At 45.9% G+C, this 20,540-nt stretch overlaps 1 protein-coding gene across 3 annotated transcripts in view; it reads right to left on the bottom strand.

The window, feature by feature from the left end:
- Window positions 1-3,079, bottom strand: part of Hrh2 (histamine receptor H2) — a 41,581-nt gene extending 38,502 nt beyond the window's left edge. For 2 of the 3 annotated variants that reach the window (XR_015734902.1, XM_087896601.1), the window contains exon 1: window positions 2,972-3,079. The gene's annotated coding sequence lies outside the window, so the exon portion shown is untranslated. Of the gene's footprint in view, window positions 1-2,966 lie in introns of all 3 variants that reach the window. The other variant, XM_087896602.1, reaches the window with a different exon arrangement.
- Between the last annotated feature and the right edge of the window lie 17,461 nt (window positions 3,080-20,540).

Raw genomic sequence — 20,540 nt, 5'->3', positions numbered from 1 at the left:
CTAGTATAAAACTTTATAGTTAAATAAAAGGCCACCCTGGTTTCTGGAGGCATGAAGTGGAAGCATGGGAGCCCGGCAGCCAGCAGAGCAGATACTGGTTGGGGGTGGCCAACTCACAAGAACACTTAGTGTCTACCTGCAGACATCTTGGACATACTGATCCTCGTTTAGGAGGGATCTCTTCCACCCTAGGGTTTGTGAACCCCAGCACCATCCACATTTAGGGCAAGGTCATTCTTTGCTGCAGGGCTGGGAGTACACAGCAGTATACAGGGCTGTGGACTGCTCAACAGTGTCCCTAGTCTCTACAGCTAGATGCCAGAGCATCCCTCCTGACATCATGACATTCAAAACCTTGCAGTTGTCAACAAAGTCCCCTGAAGTGCAGCATGATTCTTGGCCAGTACTGCCTTCCTTGCTAGCGACTATTACAGAATCTTTTGAGCATCTCCCACTGAGGTCTCCAGTTTCCTACACTCTCCAATTTTAGGGTACCTGTTTCTATTCTCTCTCTGCATTCCCTATAGAAAAGGTGCCTTGTGTTGGGTCCCTGGACTTCAGCACAGAGCTTATCACTTTGTGGCTACTCGGGAGCCATTTAATAACCTACGTGGACCAGGGTATCGCTTCTCGCAGGGCTGTGGAATGGTTACTCACGCGTTGGGGAGCACACAAATTGTCAGGTGCTGTTGGCATTAGTGATTATGATTCCTTTTCCGTCTGTGACATTGACAGGTTTCCACACAGGTGTTCCTGTGTCCTCTGCCACTGACAAGAACACTCACGCTAGCTCTGTGCAGGGACTGGTGAGAAAAGCTTCTAGAACTTCCACCTTCAGGGGTCCCTGGGGAGGTGCATACCCGTAAGAATAAAGCACAGAAGAGCCATGCATTCCAGTCTAAGGACTTTGGACTTATTTTTGAGCAGGGGAGTGAATTCTCAGATCTGTATTATCCAACTCATAATGAGATAAGTATGAGAACTGGGAATGGGTGGGGGTCAGATAGAAGATAGGGGGGGAAAAAAGATGGTGACAAACTTAATTGGGCAAACTGTTTCTAAGGACACTTGCTCCAGGGGATCTGGAAGCCTCAGAGGCTGGGTGTCCATTCACAGAACCGCACCAGAAACGCCTCTCTATTCACTCTCTCCCTTTCTCTGCATGACCACAGCCCTGGAAGCCTTGGAAGCCTGTGTGCTGATGACTCAAGTATGTGCTCCTTGCATAAAATCAAGAAAGTCTGAGGAACAACCCTGTTACCTGGGCAAACATTGTTAACCGCCTTTTAGTTCCCCTCCCTCTCCCCCCAAGCTTCTGTCACAAGCCTGGGGCCACATCTGTATCTGCAATGGGTTAGGCTGTTCCCCTCCATTCCCAGCTCTATGTTTGCAGTAAAGACATGCCAAGCCCTCTTGTTGGACGTCGAGACACTCTTGAGTTTGGGTGCTTATCTTGAGGATCAATAGAGTCTTTTTCCTCCTCCCCATCATTTCGTGTGAATGTACTCTTGTCTTAAAATTCCTTTGGCAAAGAACATTTTTGGCCTGCCAAGACCCTTACCCCAGTATCAGGGATGTTTTCCCTCCCAGGGATGAGCTAAATCCTTCAGATTGCAGCCTAATCCTGCTTTTACTTCTTTGGGGCGTTGGTGGAGTGGGGCCACAGCTGGGTTTGTTTTCCCCATGGACATGACAGCTGGGAAGGTCTCCAGATCTTGGGGAGATAGTGTCTCTAAAAGGAGTGTTTGCCAGATGGAATCTGTCACCAGATTTTTGCCTTCTGCCTTGTCCCTCCAATTCTGATGTATCCTTCATTTCATGGGAGTTGGATAATACACATCTGAGTCAATGCAGTTAGTGCAAATTAGCTATTAGTCCAGCACGGAGGGAATGCGCCAGCTTCAGAACCCGGGGAAACCATCTAGGCTGAGACTAAAGGGGAGGAGGTTGACCCAGACAGGGTGATACAGCGTGGAGAGGAGTCAGCTGCACAGGCGAGTCGGCCTGGTATCAGCTTTCTGTGGGACACTGAGAAGTGACCTTCCTTCCTGACCCTTAGAGGCAATGCTTGGTAAGGGTACCCGACAGTCATCAGCCACCTCCAGTTAGCGTGTAGCTACTCTGCCCCCTACACAGGGAACCAGCAGGGAACCATAGCTGATCGGGGGTACATGCTAGGTGCCAGGCCCTGAGCTATGCATTCCACGGTCATATTTCACGTTCAGGGCCAGCACAGGACCAGCAGCATCAACCTGTTGTCAGAATGCATGTCAGGTGGGGAAACTGAGGCTTCCAGGCTCAAGGTCACTGGGTTGCTCCAGAGGCCAAAGCCAGAGTCAAGGCCACTTCCTCTACCAGACATCAGCTACCAGAAGTCCCTGATGGAGCAGTCCCTCCCTACCAGTCGAGCGCAGGGGGGTCCTCGTTCCCCATTATGGGGCAGCATCTCAGGAGGATGTAGGCAGGGCGACCTGTTCTTGAGAAACTAGAGAGCCTCCTTCCCGTCAGCCCCAGGCTCCTCACTGGTGCTCAGTAATCCAAAAGTCTCTCCAAGCTCCCACACATACATCAAGGGAGCAATGCAACCGCCACCGCCCAGACTTAAGGGACAAAGCAAGCCTTAAGGTGAAGGTAGACTTTCAAATCCACCCTAGCGGGTAGGGGGCGTCTGAGGCTGCCCCACAATCCCTGGCTTGGCAGGATGGGGTCTAGCTCTTAATCCCCCTCTGTGGTGGGTATGACCCTTGAGGGCTACAGGGAGGAAACCGAGGTAGAGGCGCTAGCTCAAGGTCAGGTGCCTGCCGTTTGCAGCGCAGCCCGAGGTCGAACTGGGCACGGGGTCACAATGCACCCCGAGGATCCTGGAGCAGGCAGCCAAAGCGTCCACGCCACAGCCTGGTCATCGCGTCACCCACCCGCGTTCCCATCCCGAGGAAACGTCTCCCGGGAGGCGGCGGCCACCTTACCTTACCTGGTGCTGCTGCTGTGCGCTGCCAGCACCGGGTCGCTTAGGTCCGCGCGCCTGCACTGGCTGGGGCAAGGATGGAGCTGGTGGCGTGCGCCTAACACCCACTTCCTCGTCCCCGCCTCCAGCTCGCTCCTCCTTATTCTGAAAGCCCTCCTTCCCTTAGCATTTTTCTCACATATTCATCCCCTCCTCTCCCCTATTTGTCCTCCTCTCTCCCTTCTCCTCCTCCTCTCTCTCCTCCTTCCCTCCCTCTTTTTCTCTCTCTTCTTCCTCCCCCTTCCCTCTCTCTTTCCCTCTCTTTCTCCCCCCTTTCCTTCTCTGGACTCTTTCTCCCTTGTTTCTATTCTTCTCACAGGGTCACTTGTCAACCTCCCCCCACCCCCCGCCCCGCACACACACCCAATGTCTTCTTCCTGCCCCCACCCTGGGCAGCTCCCTGGCCTGAGACCCTGCCCACCTGTGTGCACACTGATGGTGTGAGAGGGGATGCCTAGCTTTGGCCCACTCCGGCTTGAGAATTCTAAACCTGAAATCGCAGAATCCTTCACCTGAATTCCCGGGACCTGACCACTCCAAGCTTTCAAAGTGTGAGAGAAGATCCAGTCTGGGGACCTGGAAAGGCAGAGGTCTGAGAACAGAGAATAGGTAGAGCTCAGTCAGAAGAGGGTTCTGGTGACAACAGGAAGGGAGCGGGGTTTTGGGGTGGGGGTAGAACAAATGAAGTCTGTCCAGGCAGGAAGTCCGGTACCCCAGATGTGGAGCCAAGGCAACCTGAGGTGGAGCACCTGGCAGTAGTATGTGCCTGAAATCAGCATAGACCTGAATCTCTCACTTTCCTTTGCCAAACTTCTGTAGAGAACTCCCTCGCATAGCAGATCCCCAAAGACCCAGGGGCAGCTCCATTGACTTCCCTGCCTCCCTCTGCCAGGCTGCTGCCCCAGTGCCTGGCATAGCACTGTGGCCATCCTGCCCCTCTATGGGGGTAAGCACTAGGCAAGTGTCTCATTTGTAACCCTAAGGGGTCTTACTCACCTCAGAGAGGCTTGGACAGCAAAGGAAAAAGCCTTGGCCAGGGCAGTGGGAGGGAAAAAGGAGCTTTGTATATCCTCTGCTCACTAGGGATATATTTGCCAAGTCCCCTTGTGCCAAACCAGTCCAAGGAGGCATTCTGGATGCTTCTCTTGTTTGCTTACCATTGACAAGCAGCCCAGGTCATCTGTAAAAAGTGCAAGTTTAGTAGGGTGGTGGTGGCACACGCCTTTAAACCCAGCACTCGGAGGCAGAGGCAGGTGGATCTCTGTGAGTTTGAGGCCAACCTGGTCTACAGAGTGTGTTCCATGACAGCCAGGGCTGTTACATACAAGGAAACCCTGTTTTGAAAAACAAAAACAAAACAAATCAAAAGTGCAAGCCCACACTTCTCCTTGGAGTTACATTCAAAAGCAGGTTCCTCCCGTCCCCAGCGGCCTCCTCGTGATGAGCGAGGCCACTGTCCACACCCACATAGTGCTCTTCTCAGCTAGACCATGATGGGCTGCAACTTGTATAAATGCTAATGTGTTGGTGGAAATGGCTTTGACTGGAACTTGCAATGTTTCTTTTCTGTCTTCTGTAGCATGCCATTAGAGGAATCTTCTGGAAGATGCTGCTTCGTTACCTGAGTTCCCAGGAAACAAGCACTATTAACAAGAGCTCAGCCTGCTGAAAGCCTTTATAATTTCTGAAGTCATATGATTTTTTTTTAAAAAAGAGTTTTTATTTTTATATGTATGAATGTTCTACCTGGATGTATGTCTTTATATCATGTGTGTGCCTCGTGTCCATGGAGCTCAGAAGACGGCACTGGACAGCCTGGAACTGGAGTTACAAATGGGTGAGAGCCACTGTGTGGGTGGTGGGACTCAAACTCAGCTCTTCAGGAAGAGCAGCCAGCGCTCTTAACTGCCGAGTCCATCCTTCAGATCCAAGTCATCTGCTTTTGTTGGGTGGTCATGGTCCCTTCAGTTCTTTCCGAGTTGTAGGCAAAGTCAGGCTGGTGCGAGCCCTTGGTGGCTTGGAAGGATGGATGTCTCAAGCCCTGACAGTTTGGTCCAGGCTCCTGTGTGATGGGGGTTGGAACACATACCCTGCTCTGGGGATCTGGATCCAGGAGCTTTGCAGCTTGAGCCCTCTCTCCGCGATCCCTGTGGTGCACTGTGCAGACGCTTCAGATGACAGAGTGGCTGGAGAGTGGCGCTCAGCTGGCCTAGAACTGTCAGGTGAACACAGAGCGAGCGCAGGCAAGAGCAGCATAAGAAGCACGTCAGCCCACAGAAAGAACAGTTCCTTGTTTTAGGCGAGTGTGCTGAGCTGTGCTTTGTCACACAGCAAGGATGGGGAGCGGTTCCCATCTCTGAGGACCTTTCCTAGTCTGAAAAGGCAGCATCATAGTCAATGCCTGCTGCAAAGAACTTGGGCGAGGTCCAAATCAAGAGATGAAAGGGAAGAGAAAATCAGGTGTGGTGTGCAGAGCTGTAACCCCAACACTTGGGAGACCAGAAGATCAAGAGTTCAAGGTTGTCCAGAGTGAGTTCACAACCAGCCTGAATGGCATGAAACCCTGAAACACCGCCTCAAAAACAAACAAACAAAAAATAAATAAGGAAGTATTAAAATCACTTATTTACTCAGCAAAAGTCTACGGAAGCCTGTTGGGCACTAATTTTGTGCCAGGATCTGGAGCGGGACAAGATAGACAAGGGTCTACTACACCTCACAGAGACAGACAGACCAGGTGGTTCTACTAAAGGGAATTAAGACAGATAATAGGCCTGAGAATGCCTGGGACAACTGTGTTTACCATGCCTAGTGTGTTTGGCATTGGAACTGAGCTGGCGCAATAAGAGAGGATAGGACAGTGTCTAATGGGAAGAGGAGCAAGTTCCTTTGAGGTAGGAGGTGTGGCCTTGTTAAGAGGATGGGAAGAAGACTGGTATGAAGGACAGGGTGCTGACCAGAAATGAGGTTAATAAGCTGGGTGAAGAGTTATACCCCAAGGGAGCAGAGCTACCTCAAGACAGTGAAATGGTCAAACCGCCTGTGCTGGGAAGTTTGCTGCAACCAGCCACCCAACTGCAATCTCTTCCAGTTCTGAGTCTTCTCAGCTCCATCCCATGGAGAGACCGTTAGAAGTGGCTAAGCCCTGGCAGAGGCATCGGTGCTAACAAAACCACAGACCCACCTTACAGGGGGTGTAGAGGCTGTCATCCCCAAGTCCCCCTTGCTCTGAGTGTGTGAACGCCATCTTCTTCCGGCAAAGGGCACCGGAAGAAGTCTCTCATGCTAAGGAAACCCAAACCGCTGTTGACAAAAATAGAAAGGGGGGGGGGAAGGTTTTTCCTTTGGAATGCATAATCTCTGCCGAGTCTGACTGCTAGAAATTGGGGGGTGGGGAAAAGAGGGGAAGAAAGAGAGAGAGAAGAGGGGGGAGAAAAACAAATGTAGCAATTAAAATAATGAACGACACAGTATGGTGCTAGCATTTAATAGGAGGAGCCTGTGGAAAATTCCACTGAGAACCAACTGGGTTTTGTCACCGGTTATTTCCTATGGTGGCTTAGGGTTTGTGCAGGGCTAAGAGTGTGGTTGGGAGTGGGCACGATTTGCTGGTCATGGTACACCCAGAGTCCTGAGATGTGAGGTTTTCGGTTCTGGGCGTCCTGGAGGAGTAGAGCCAGTTCCTAACCCCAAAACTGCTGTGGGGTCCAGACCTAGCCAATCCCAGCATCTCTAGATTTGCACAGTGCTCAGTTCGGGCTCGCGAGACAGGAACGCGTACCATGTGTCAAGCGTTTGCATATTGTGTTGAGTTCTTTGCACACAGCATCTCAACTGATTTTTCTCAGAGCCCTGTAAGGTAAACATTACTATTTCCTCCAGGCTGCAGAGGGGGAAATGGAAACTCCAGAGGACTTCCCACTTCTCATTTCTACAACTAGGGATTCATATGAACACGCCCCTTCTTTTAGGTCATATGCTCCCTCGGTGAAGCAGACTGTTCTGTGAAAACTCAGGGTACGGAGTGGAGAGGAAGCCAGGAGGTGACTTTCTAGGGTAGGGCAGCTCATGGACTGGATGGGGGAGATATTCCAAGAAACAGCTTCAGATGCTCTGGGTTCGGTGCTGTTTGTCCTCCAAGACTTGATCCCCATGGTGTGATGTGGGAGATGCTGGAACCTTTAAGAGCTAAGACCTAGTATAAGGTCCTTAGACTAGTTGGGAGCGGCCTTCTGAAGGGGTTCTGGGATCTGAGTCTCGCCCTGCTTCCTGTTGGTAATACAGTCTCTATCTCTGATACACGCCCCTGCCTAGTCTGCCCTGGGGTCTTCCCCAAAGCCAGGCACAGGGAGAACTGTGAGTTAAGTCTCTTGTCTCTAACAGCCCTGCCATAGAGCAGAGAGCTCCGAGTTCAAACCCTAGCACGCGAGTGCATGTGAGAGTGGGCGTGCATGTGTGTGTGTGTGTGTGTGTGTGTGTTAGAGAAAGAGAGCTACATACACATACAGGGAGAGGGAGGAGGGAGGGAGAAAGGAGGGGGAAGGAAAGGAGAGAGAGAGAGAGGAAGGGAGAGGGAGGAAGGGGGAAGGGAGGGGGAGGGAGGGGAAGGGAGGAGTTTGGCTAGAACATGGATGCTGAATGCAGGGACAATGGGATTTCTGAGCGAGGCTGAGAAGGCGCATTGGTCTAAGACCAAAACAGCGCTTGAACATTATCCTAGAACCTGTGCTTTGTCCTGGTGGCCAAAGAGAAGACACCTCTGAGAGATGCCAAGGGGGAGAAGAAAGAGCCTAAGGCATCTTCTGATCATAAGCAACAAAAATGCCCTGAACTGGTTCAGGAATGCAGGGTTGAGCATGAGAAGTGAGGGTATGAGAAAAAATTGTCTGGGCCTGGTATCACGGGAACCACGGAATCATGATCTTTGGGCAACTTCTGAACCTCGTTTCTGCGTCTCCCAGCTGCCGTCTTCTCCTCCTCTTTCAGAAGACCGCTCGCCTCTGGCCCTCCAGAATGTTCACTCTCGTGGCATCTCTGCTTGGGCATCAAAGCCACATGATTTTAATTCTAGCCTTCTAACTATTCTGATTCGAGGACAAAGCAAGCTGAGGAAAGGGGCTCTTGAAGCCCCAAGACCAAGGGAAGGAAGTGGTGTGCTGACTGCTGACAGCCTGCCAGGAAGGCACCTGCAGTATGCAATATTGTATGAAACTAGGGGAGCCACAAGGAGGGCGTGACCAACCCAGGTTCAGAATAAGGAACTGGCAGAATGTGTGGGTTGACCACAGGACCGAGGTATTTGTGAGAACATTCCTTTGGATGTTTCTGTGAGGGTTTGGGGCTGAGATCTGAATTAAGTCATTGGACATGGAGAAAAGCAGGCTTCCTTCCACATAGTGGGTGCATCTAGCGAATCAGTTAAAAGCCTGGGTGAGATGAAAAGGGCCAATGAGCTCTAAAAAAGAATTCTACCAGCCAAAGATGGAGTTCAGCAGCAGCGCGAGTCTCCCTGGGGCCTCAGTCCAGGGCTGTGGACTGCAGAGTTGTCAGCCTCCAGAGTTGGGTGCACTGATTTCTTCAAATAAACCTCTGGGGGCTGGAGAGATGGTCCAGTGGTTAGGAGCGCTTTCTGATCTTCCAGACAACTTCTTTGTTTCCCAGTACCCACACCAGGTAGCTCACAACTGCCGGTAATTCCAGTCCAGTCCCAGGGGACCCGATGTCTTCTTCTGGCCACTGTGGGTACCCTATGCACATGGCATACACCCACACAGACACACACAAACACATACATAAAAGTTAAATGATAATAACGATCATATGGGAACTGTCTCTACCTACTATACACACACATATGCACATATAAACACTGATACATGCACAGATAGGCACACACATACAGATACACATAGTGATACAAATATACACACATGCACATGCATAGTATATAAACATATAAAAGTTAAATAACAATAAAGATAATGATGAAAATCTCTGTCTCTACCTACTATACACACAGATACACACAGAGGCATACACACAGACATAGAGGGACAAGCACACATACTCATGCAGAGACACACACATATATACACACACATACACACACAGATGCACAGAGACAGAGACACAGAGAGACCACATATAGACACACAGGCACAGGCACACACACACACTCACAGAGAGACACATATACACATAGAGAGACACATAGACACACACACAGAGACATACAAGTACAGAAACACCCATTTACCCACATCTACATCCTCTCTTGGCTCCATTCCTCTGGAGAACACAGGCTCACAGCAGAAGGGAGTTAAGAACCATCTTCTAAGCCAAGGACAGCAGAGAACTCTCAGTGTATGGCAGAGGAGTGGCAGCTACCACTGGCTGCCCAGGCCTGCAGACTCATGAGCTCAAAAGGAGGCAGAGCCATATGTGGGAATTATCCTGGGAGCCTGACTGGGTTATTAATTAAATTCAGTGAGGCAAAGAACTCTGGGATGAGGTCAGGAGATGAGTCCAGGGGGTGCAGTCAAAGGACACTTGGAGCTTGTGCCTGGTCCAGGCAGATGCTGAGAGCGATGGTGTCCACAGCACTGACTTCCAACCCTGTTTTGCTTTGTTCTCCATCATCTTAATTCCTGAAAAATCTGTTAATAGCTTTCCCAGCCTAAACTGCATCTAACAATCGTCATGTGACCCATTCTGATTAATGAGATAAAGGGTGTGAAACTCTTTTTCAGAGTAGGAAAGTCAGAGAGAAGGAAAACCTTCTTCCTTTACGTTGGTGATGTAATGATCTGTCTCTTTAAGAGACAAGCTACGCCCACTCCCCCCATCTGCTGAGGCAGGCAGATCTTCCTTCCTGCTTGCAGCCTGAGTCTCTTTCCTTTTAGTTCCCTCTCAAAGACGCAGCTTCTACTCTCTCTCCTTCCTCTCTCTTCTCTCTCTCTCTCTCTCTCTCTCTCTCTCTCTCCCCTCTTCTCTCCTTTTCCCTCTTCCCCTCTATAGCCCACTGAATAAATATCCAACCTCACTCTCGCCCGCCACCACCATGTGGCTCGCCCCCCAGGATCAGCCACCTTTGGAGACCACGGCATGGGAGCTGTGCCGTCCATGCCTGGGACTGGCTGCTCTTTGACCTACTGCCTGCCCTTGCTCAGGGACCTGCAGCATGGTCTCATGGCTCACTGCAGCTGCAGCCACTTGAGGAGTTGCAGCATCTTTTATTTAATCCATTTCAGCTGCCTTCCTGTTGTCTTCTTTGATACCACCATTGAGACAGCCATGCTTGACCCAGAGAGAAAGATGCTAAGAACTGAGGAGAAAAAGACACAGAACCCAGATGTCACAGGGCTCAGGAACAAGTCCTGGTGTTGTACAGTCTTTCCTCCTGGGTGTCGTAACCATCTGCCATCATGCGGTCATGTGGTCCTCTGCAGGATACCTTAGTCAGTGGTCATAGCAATAAAGCAAACAGAAGGACGACTCCGTGTGGGGTGGGTCTATATGATGGTAATGGTGCTGTCACATTCCTTCATAGAAGTGGGGACAGACCACCTTAGGACACAGTAACCCTGACTCCTCCAGCCTCCGTTGCACAAGTCTAGTGTCTAGATGGGTGGAGAGCTGACCTCAGGGGGACTCTTCAGTGGTGGACAGCAAGGTGAACTGTCGTACTTAGGGAGGGGACTTCCTGGTGGGATAGCTGCTTCTTAATCAGCCATGTTCCCATAAGTAACTTCAGAAAACTCTCTGGTTCACCGAGCTGGACTTGAACGTTCACTCTCTTGATCCATTTCTTTACTGGTCTGCTGCCCAATCTGGAATTTCTCGCCTCTTCCCGAGAAAAGTCAGCACCACTTGGGAGTAGCCACTTGGCAACATTTTGCGTGTGAGCTAATGAAATGACTCCTGGTCAAGTCATTGTAAGTCTGCTTCTATTACAACTGAACACAATCCCAACTCCAGAAAACATGACCGTGCAGAGAGTGTGGCCCCTGCCCTCAATTCAGCCCTTCTTCTAAAGAACGGTGACTCAGCTTTCCTATTAAGATTCTCTTATTCCATCCACTTCCTTGTCTCCTCCTAGGCTCACCAGTGCCTGGCTTGAATGTCAAGTTCACAACTGCAGGCCAGATCACACGCTCCTCCTCTGAGCTACCTTAGCTATGTACATCTGCTTTTAAAGCACACGCCACATGGTTTTGTCGGGGTAACTTACCCACATGATATATGTTCTGAGCCTGAGCAGTCAAGGAGGAAGGAGGGACTCAGTTCCTCTCAGTGCACTTCCACCTGTGTATGAGGGCCCAGGTCTAAGACAAGACTACCTCTAGCTGGAAGGAAGAGCTGCGAAGAGGGCAATTCATCTAGCCAGCCTCTGTAAGTGGAACGTAGAGAAGAAATCAGGAATGGAAGTGGAAATAATGGAAACGTTATTTTTGGCACAAAGGTTGGAATATTTTATTGAGTTATTTGATTAAAAAGTTTTTATTACATTTTCTCTCTCTCTCTCTCTCTCTCTCTCTCTCTCTCTCTCTGTGTGTGTATGTGTGAGTGAGTGTGAACATATGTCTGTGTGAGTGTATGCACATGTGTCTGTGTGCAGACGTGCACACAGTACCTGTGCTCAGGGCCTGGAAAGGGCGTCAGGCGCCCTTGTCTGTCCCTCTCTCTCTCTGCTCCTTTGAGACAGGCTCTCTGCCTGAACCTGGAGATCCCATCTTCTCAAACCAGAAGTCAACAATCCCAGCAATCCTCTCATCTCTGCTCTTCTCAGAGCTGGGCACATAGATGTGCGTGAATGTCTGGCTTCTTACATGCGTGTTGGGATATGGACTAGTCCACATGGCTGCCCAGCAAGCCTTTTTAACCACATTGCCATCTCTCCTGCACTTTTGGCTTGTCATTGTTTAAAGCTCTAATACTACTTTTAAAGTAGAAACACTTATTTTTTTAAAGGCATAAGCTTGCAAAAAATTAAAACATAGATACTACAAGGTGAGTCTCCTGAACTCTCCTTTTTAGAAGTCTTAAGAATTATTGATCAAATCCCAGAATTCTATCTTTACATTAAATTTTTTAGTCATTATTTGTAAAAACGAGGCCAGAATATATGTTTTATATTCTGCTTTAAAGTAAGAATAATATTTTCTGGTATTTTATACAAGCAGATGTAACTTTGCTTTTTAAGGTAGTAGAATGATTTTTGTATTAGTTAGCTATTGCTGTATAACACATTGACACAGTTAGTGACCTTTTATTTATTATCTCACAGTGTCTGGGGGTCAAGAATCTGCCCATGGCTTAGTTGGGGGTCTTCATTTCAACTCAACATTAGTTGAGTTCATTTCAACTCATTTAGTTGTAATGAAGGTATCTGCAGGCTTGGGTCCTTTTCTAAAAGCTCCACAGGGCCAGAGCTCCTACCTGGTTTACTTGCACAGCTGTTGATAAAATTCAAGTACATTTGGGTTACTGTGCTGAGGGTTTGAGTTCCTTAGTGACTGTGGGCTGAGGAAGTGGTCTCAGTTCTTCTCCATGCAGCCCCATTATGGCAGCTTGCTTCTCCAAAGCAAGCAAAGCAGAGAATCTGCTAGCAAGATAGAAGTTACAACTGTTTGTTGTCAAGTCACAAATGACATTCACTTATTTTGAGAACTCTATTGGCCAGAGGCAAGTTTTGGGTCCTGCTCACATTCAAAGTAATGGTTTGACCAGAAGGTGTAAACCCTAGGAACTGGGGAGAATGGGGACCTTTTGATAGAGATTTGTGTCCTGCTCAGAATGGCAGTCGTTCAGTCCCAAAGAAATACACAGAGGCCTACATTAATTATAAACTGGTTGGCCTCTTAGTTCAGGCTTTTTATTAACTCTTGCATATTAAATTAACGCATAATTAATACTTGTGTTAGCCATGTGCCTTGGTACCTTTATCAGTGAGGTACTCTATCTTGCTTCCTCTGCATCTGGGTGACGACTGCAGACTGAGCCTTTCCTCTTCCCAGAATTCTCCTGTTCAGGTTGCCACACCTATACTTCCTGCCTGGCTACTGGCCAATCAGCATTTTATTAAACTAATACAAGTGATAAATCTTTACAAGATATAAGACCATTGTCCCACAGGAGGGACTACTGTCTGCCACTGTGTCTGTCACAGTGTCCGACTTGTTCATTCTTTTGCTGACAAACACCCAGGCTGTTGATAGTCTTTGCAGCAGTGTAAATAATGTCATTATCCTGGTGATTGTACCTTTAGGAATGGGCCCAAGATTTCTTGGGACACTATCTGAAAATGGAATTTCTCATTCTGAGGCTAACTGATTTACTACCAAGTACTATATCAAAGGTACACCAGATAGATGTTTGACTTCAACAACACTGTGAATGTGGAGCGCACACACACACACACACACACACACACACACACACACACACTAATACTGAGCGTTTAATCATCTGTCTAATTTTTTTCAGTGTAATAGGTGATAGCTGGTGTCTGTGTGTTTTCGTCTGTAATTGTGTTTCAGTAAAGTTGAATGCATTGTTTTGCATTATCAGCTGCTTACCTGTGTTAGGGTGGTGTGGGAGAATTGTCTGTATTCTGTCAATCATATTTTAATAAAACGCTGATTGGCCAGGCAGGCAGTATGGGTGGGAAAGCCAGACAGGAAGTAGGGGTGGAGCAAAGAGACTGGGAGTATTCTGGGAAGCAGGAAGCTCCGTCCACCATTCCTGCCCAGATCACCGAAGAAGCAACATGTGAGCTGACAGCTGAAAAAGGTACCAAGCCATATGGCTAACATAGATCAGAATAATGGGTTAAGATAAGTCATAAGAACTAGTAAGAAGCCTGACCTAATGGGCCAATCAGTTTATAATCTTATGGAGTCTTGTGTGTGATTTTCCTTGGGAGTTGCCGGTTGTGGGGTACCGGGCGGGACAGAAACCCCAATAAGCTGGCCCCTCATGTTACATTAGGGTACTTTGATTAGCAAGCATAAAGATCCATTTGAACTCGCATAAGTGTTAAAATGAAAACTCCTGTTTCTCCAGGGAGAAGATGGAGCAACTCTCTGAATCAACAGTTGCTTTTCCTTGTGTCTGTCTCAGCATCTGGAAGTCACTCTGTTCATTGGTTCATTGTCCACACTCTGGGGACCCAGGGGACCTCATTTCCTTCTATCAGTTCTTCTGCTCTGTTTTCCTTATTCATGATCTTTACTCAGAGTAAGGCTCCCCAGAGCTTCCATTTGGATTCTCATATAAGATGTATCCATCACAAAAACAGATGTGTATAAAGTCAAATGTCACAACACAATCTCTTCCCCAGCCCTCTCTTTCAGATACACTAAAAATTAAAATTTTGATATATATCTTCTAGGTTTTTAAAATCTTGTCCCTATATGTCACGATGATGACGAGATGAAGGTGGCGCAGTCAAGGACGACAGTGCTACTGTTGATGCAGTCACGGTGACAATGGTGGCAGCCACAGCAGCGAACATTTGTTCAACTGTTTGCTGCGTTGTTTCAATAGCATAGCGTATTTTCACACTACTTAGAATTTTGGGAAGGAGGGGCTCACAGCTGAGCCTCTGAATATGCTGAGAAAAACTTTTCTCAGTCCAAATTATAAAACTTTTTGCTGTAGATGGCTAAGTGACTGGTGGCACTCACTATTTCTGCTGAGGATCCAGGTTCAGTTTCCGGTTCCAGAGGATCTGATGCCCTCTTCTGGCCTCTATGAGCATGACACACACATGGAGCACATATATTCATATGGACAGTTATGCACATAAAATAAATAAAATCGTAAAGCCTTTAACTTTGTATTTCCCCCATTACCTTTATGGTGACCCTGAAATGCCAAATTAACCATCTCCAAGACACCTGCTTTCTCTGTTGACTGGAGGAGCTTTCAAGTCTCACCGTCACTCTGCAGTCTCCAGCAGCGAGTGACCCTGAAGTTGGGCAGGCTTGGCTCCTTCACCTCCACTTCCTGGCCACAAGATGTTGGTGGGTTCATATCTGATTTTCAGAGTGGAGCTGTTGGGGTTTGGAGTCTGGAATACTGGGGGGGGGGTCGCTGCAAAGCGCTTAAATCTCTTTGGCTGCTGCCTCCCAAGAAGCATTTTCCTGTGTCTTCTTTGCCCGGAAGCACACCATTTAAGTCCTCCCATTCTGTAGCACATTGCAGAGAGGGGAGCCTAAGTATTCATCGAGAGAGTGAATGGGTAATGTGAGCTCTCTTTCTATGTTTTTTCCTTAGACATTTTCTTGGCTACTTTTGTACTTTTTTTTCACCCAATTTAATTGTAACTGCTTTGTCAAGATCTTCTTCCAAGTGCTAATGTGTTTTATTGGCATCACAGCGAATTAATGGGACAATTTCAGGAGAATTGGCCACCAATACGATCATTTGCTCTGTCTATTTGCATGGGGAAGCCACATTAAGTCCTGGGTGTCTGCTATTTCTCTTGCTCTATAGGAACAAACCTCATCTCTATCATAAAGACAGGCTCTTCAGATCTGCTAGGGTTTTCTCTGGTATCAGCAGTAGGAGCACCTGGCTCTGAAACCCAGCAGATCTTGGCATGAATCCATTTACTCCAGGTGTGACCTTGAGAAAATGCTTCATCACTCTGGATCTCAATCTCTGGTGTGTGCTGTACAGTCTTCCTGACTGAGGCCTTAGAGGTCATGCTTTTCCGGGACTGACCGCTATGGTGGAATTACACAGCAATGCCTTGCATTAGGCTTGCTTCCTGATATTACAGACATAAATACTTTATAACTGTAGGCAGTGAGCTACCTCCACCCTCCACCTCCATCCTCTGACAGCTTGGGGACGGCGGCATCTGCTGTGCACCTGGTACTGTGACCACAGGCTAACAACCTCCACGATTCTTCTTACTCTTTTTTTTTACCTTATTTATTTATTTCTTTTTTTAAAAAATTGATTTTATTGAGCTATACATTTTTCCTCTGCTCCCCTCCCTTCTTCTTCCCTTCCCTTCAACCCTCTCCCATGGTTCCTATGCTTCCAATTTACTCAGGAGATCTTGTCTTTTTCTACTTCCCATGGAGATTAGATCTATGTATGTCTCTCTTAAGGTCCTCATTGTTGTCTAGGTTCTCTGGAATTGTGGTTTGTGGGCTGGTTTTCTTTGTTTATGTTTAAAAACCACTTATGAGTGAGTACATGTGATAATTGTCTTTCTGGGTCTGGGTTACCTCGCTCAATATAATGTTTTCTAGATCCATCCATTTTCCTGCAAAATTCAAGATGTCATTATTTTTTCTGCTTGTAGTGCTCCATTGTGCAAATGTACCACATTTTCCTTATCCATTCTTTGATCGAGGGGCATTTAGGTTGTTTCCAGGTTCTGGCTATGACAAACAAGACTGCTATGAACATAGCTGAGCACATGTCCTTGTGGTATGATTGAGCATCCTTTGGATATATTACAAAAAGTGGTATTCTGGGTCTTGAGCAAGGTTGTTTCCTAATTTTCTGAGAAATCGCCATACTGATATCCAAAGGGGCTGTACCAGCTTGCATTCCCACCAGCAATGTAGAAGTGTTCCCTTTTCCCCACAATCTCTCCAGCATAAGTTGTTATCAGTGTTTTTGATCTTGGCCATTCTTACAGATGTAAGATAGAATCTCAGAGTTGTTTTTATTAGCATTTCTCTGATGGCTAAGGATGTTGAACATTTCATTAAGTGTCTTTCAGCCATTTTAGATTCCTCTGTTGAGAGTTCTCTGTTTAGGTTTGTAGTCCATTTTTTAATAGGATTATTTGTTCTTTTGATAACCAATTTCTTGAGTTCTTTGTATATGTTGGAGATCAGCCTTCTGCCTGATGTGGGGTTGGTGAAGATCTTTTCCCATTCTGTAGGTTGCTGTTTTATCTTGTTGACCATGTCATTTGCTTTACAGAAGCATCTCAGTTTCAGGAGGTCCCATTTATTAATTGTTTCTCTCAGTGTCTGTGCTACTGGGGTTATTATATTTAGGAAGTGGTCTCCTGCACCAAAGCATTCAAGTGTACTTCCCACTTTCTCTTCTATGAGGTTCAGTGTGGCTGGCTTTATGTTGAGGTCTTTGATCCATTTGGACTTGAGTTTTGTGCATGATGATAGATATGGATCTATTTTCATTCTTCTACATGTTGATATTCAGTTATGCCAGTACCATTTGTTAAATAAGCTTTCTTTTCTCCACTTTATTTTACTATTATTATTGTTTGCTTCTTCATCAAAGATAAGGTGTTCATAGGATTGATATCCGTGTCTTTGATTCAGTTCTATTGGTACTCCTGTCTTTTTTTATGCCAATACCAGGCTGTTTTCAGTATTGTAGCTCTGTAGTAGAGTTTGAAGGCAGGGATTGTGATGCTTCTAGAAGTTCTTTTATTATACAGGATTTTTCTGGCAATCCTGGGATTTTACTTTTTCATATGAAGTTGAGTACCATTCTTTTGAGGTCTGTGAAGAATTTTGCAAGGATTTTGATGGTCGTTGCATTAAATCTGTGAATTGCTTTTGATAAGATTGCCATTTTTACTATGCTAAATCTTCCTACTCAAGAGCATGGGAGATCTTTCCACTTTCTGGTGTCATCTTCAATTTCTTTCTTCAAAGATATAAAGTTCTTGTCATACAAGTCTTCCAGTTGTTTGGTTAGAGTTACTCCAAGATATTCTATGCTATTTGTGGCTATTGTGAAGGGTAGTGTTTCTCTGATTTCTTCCTCAGCCCATTTATCATCTGTGTAAAGCAGAGCTACTGATTTTTTTAGGTTAATCTTGTATCCTGCTACATTACTGAAAGTGTTTATGAGTTGTAGAAGTTCCTTGGTAGAATTTTTGGGGTTGCTTATGTAAACTATCATATCATCAGCAAATAGTGAGAGTTGGACTTCTTCTTTTCCGATTTGTATCTCCTTGATCTCCTTTTGTTATCTTATTGTTCTAGCTAGGAACTCAAGAACTAAATTGGGTAGATATAGAGAGAGTGGACAACTTTGTCTTGTTTCTGATTTCAGTGGGGTTGCTGTGAGTTTCTCTCTATTTATTTTGATGTTGGCTGTTGGCTTGCTGTATATTGCCTTTATTGTGTTTAGATATGTTCCTTGTATTCCTGCTCTCTCCAGGACCTTTATCATGAAGAGATGTTGTATTTTGTTGAAACCCTTTCCATCTAATGAGATGATCATATGGTTTTTATTTTTCAGTTTGCTCATATGGTGGATTAGGTTGACAGATTTTTGTATGTTGAACCATCCCTGCACCTCTGGGATAAAGCCAACTTGACCATGATGGATGATGGTTCTGATATGTTCTTGGATTTGATTTGCCAGTATTTTATTTAGTATTTTTGCATCAATGTTCATGAGTGAGACTGGTCTGCAATTCTCTTTCTTTCTAATGTCTTTATGTGGTTTGGGTATCAGGGTAATTGTAGCCTCATAAAAAGAGTTTGGCAATGTTCCTTCTGTTTCTATTGTGTGGAACTATTTGAGGAGTACTGGTATTAGTTCTTCTTTGAAAATCTTGTAGAATTCTGACTTGAAACCATCTGGTTCTGGGCTTTTTTTGGTTGGGAGACTTTTGATGACTGTTTCTATTTCTTCAGCAGTTATAGGTCTATTTAATTTGCTTATCTGATCTTGATTTAATTTTGGTAAGTGATATTTATCCAGAAAGTTGTTCATTTCCTTTAAGTTTTCCAATTTTGTGGAGTACAGGTTTTTGAAATACGACCTGCTGATTCTCTAGATTTCCTCTGTGTCTGTTGTTTTGTCCCCCTTTTCATTTCTGATTTTGTTAATTTGGATATTCTCTCTCTGTCTTTTGGTTAGTTTGGATAATGGTTTGTCTATTTTGTTGATTTTGTTTTGAAGAACCAACTTTTTGTCTCATCAATTCTTTTTTTTTTCAAAGTTTATTAAATTATGAAAGTTTCCATTTCCGCCCCTCCTCCCAACACCCTCCCACTCCCCCCTCCCCCTCCTCCTCCCTCTCCATCCCTAAGAGCAGTCAGGGCTTCTAGCCCTGTGGGAAGTTCAAGTTCCTCCCCCCTCCTTCCAGGTCCCGGAAGGTGAGTATCCGAATAGACTGGTTCCCAAAAATCCAGTATATGCAGAGGAAATAAGTACCAGTGTCATTGTCAGTGGCTTTTCAGAAAGGCTCCGGGCCAGCCACATTCAGAGAATCCGGTCACATTCAGAAAATCTGGTTGGATTACATGCTCATTCAGTCCCAGTCCAACTGGCCTTGGTGATCTCTCATTAGATCAGTTCCCTTGTATCAGTGGGTGATCGCACCCCTCGCGGTCCTGAGTTTTTTTCATGTTCTTTCTCCTTCTGCCCCTCATTTGGACCATGGGGGGCTCAGTCCGGTGTTCCAATGTGGGTCTCCGTCTGTATCGCCATCCATCGTCAGATGGAGGATCCCTCCGATGGCCCTCTGGCTGGAAGCTGGGATGGCTGGCGGGGGAGCTAGCAGGGTCTTGTCTCATCAATTCTTTGTATTGTTTTCTTTGTTTCTATTTTGTTGATTTCATCTCTCAATTTGATTATTTCCCGCCATCTAGTCCTCTTGGGTGAGTTTGCTTCTTTTTGTTCTTAAGGTTTCAAATGTTCTGTTAATTCACTAGTGTGAAATTTTCCCAGCTTCTTTATGTAGGCATTTAGTGCTATGAACTTTCCTCTTAACACTGCTTTCATTGTGTTCCAGAAATTTGGGTATGTTGTGTAGTCATTTTCATTGAACTTTATGAAGTCTTTAATTTCTCCTTTTATTTCTTCCTTGACCCATTGATGCTTCAGAGAGCCTTGTTTAATTTCCATGTGTTTGTGGGATTTCTAGAATTAGTGTTGCTGTTGAATTCTAACTTTAAGCCATGATGATCTGATAAGATACATGGGGGTTATTCCAATTTTTGTGTACCTGTTAAGGTTTGTTTTGTTACCGAGTATGTGGTCAATTTTCGAGAAGCTTTCATGAGGTGTTGAGAAGTCAGGTGTAATTCTGATAGGTCTACCTTTGCATGTTACTTGGCCTTTTTCCTTTGCAGCTCTTAATATTTTTTCTTTATTCTGTATGTTTAGTGTTTTGATTATTATGTGGCAAGGGGACTTTTTTTTTTTGATCCAGTCTATTTGGTGTTCTTTACGCTTCTTGTATCTTCATAGGCATATCTTTCTTTAGATTGGGAAAGTTTTCTTCTATAATTTTGTTAAATATATTTTCTGTGGTTTTGAGTTGAACTTCTCCTTCTTCTATACCTATTATTCTTAGGTTTGGTCTTTTCATAGTGTCCTGTATTTCCTGGATATTTTGTGTTAAGCTTTTGCTAGATTTAATGCTTTCTTTGACTGATGAATCAATTTCCTCTATTATATCTTCAGCACTTGAGATTCTCTCTTCTATCTTTTGTATTCTGCTGTTTATGTTTGCATTTGTGGTTCCTGATCATGTCTCATGATTTCTGTTTCTATAACTCACTCAGCTTGTGTT

The sequence above is a fragment of the Myodes glareolus genome, chromosome 14, assembly GCF_982192425.1.
Source record: "Myodes glareolus chromosome 14, mMyoGla1.1, whole genome shotgun sequence".
Taxonomy (NCBI): Eukaryota; Metazoa; Chordata; class Mammalia; order Rodentia; family Cricetidae; genus Myodes; species Myodes glareolus.
The sequence above is the reverse complement of the archived record's forward strand: the minus strand, read 5'-3'. Positions and strand labels throughout refer to the sequence as shown.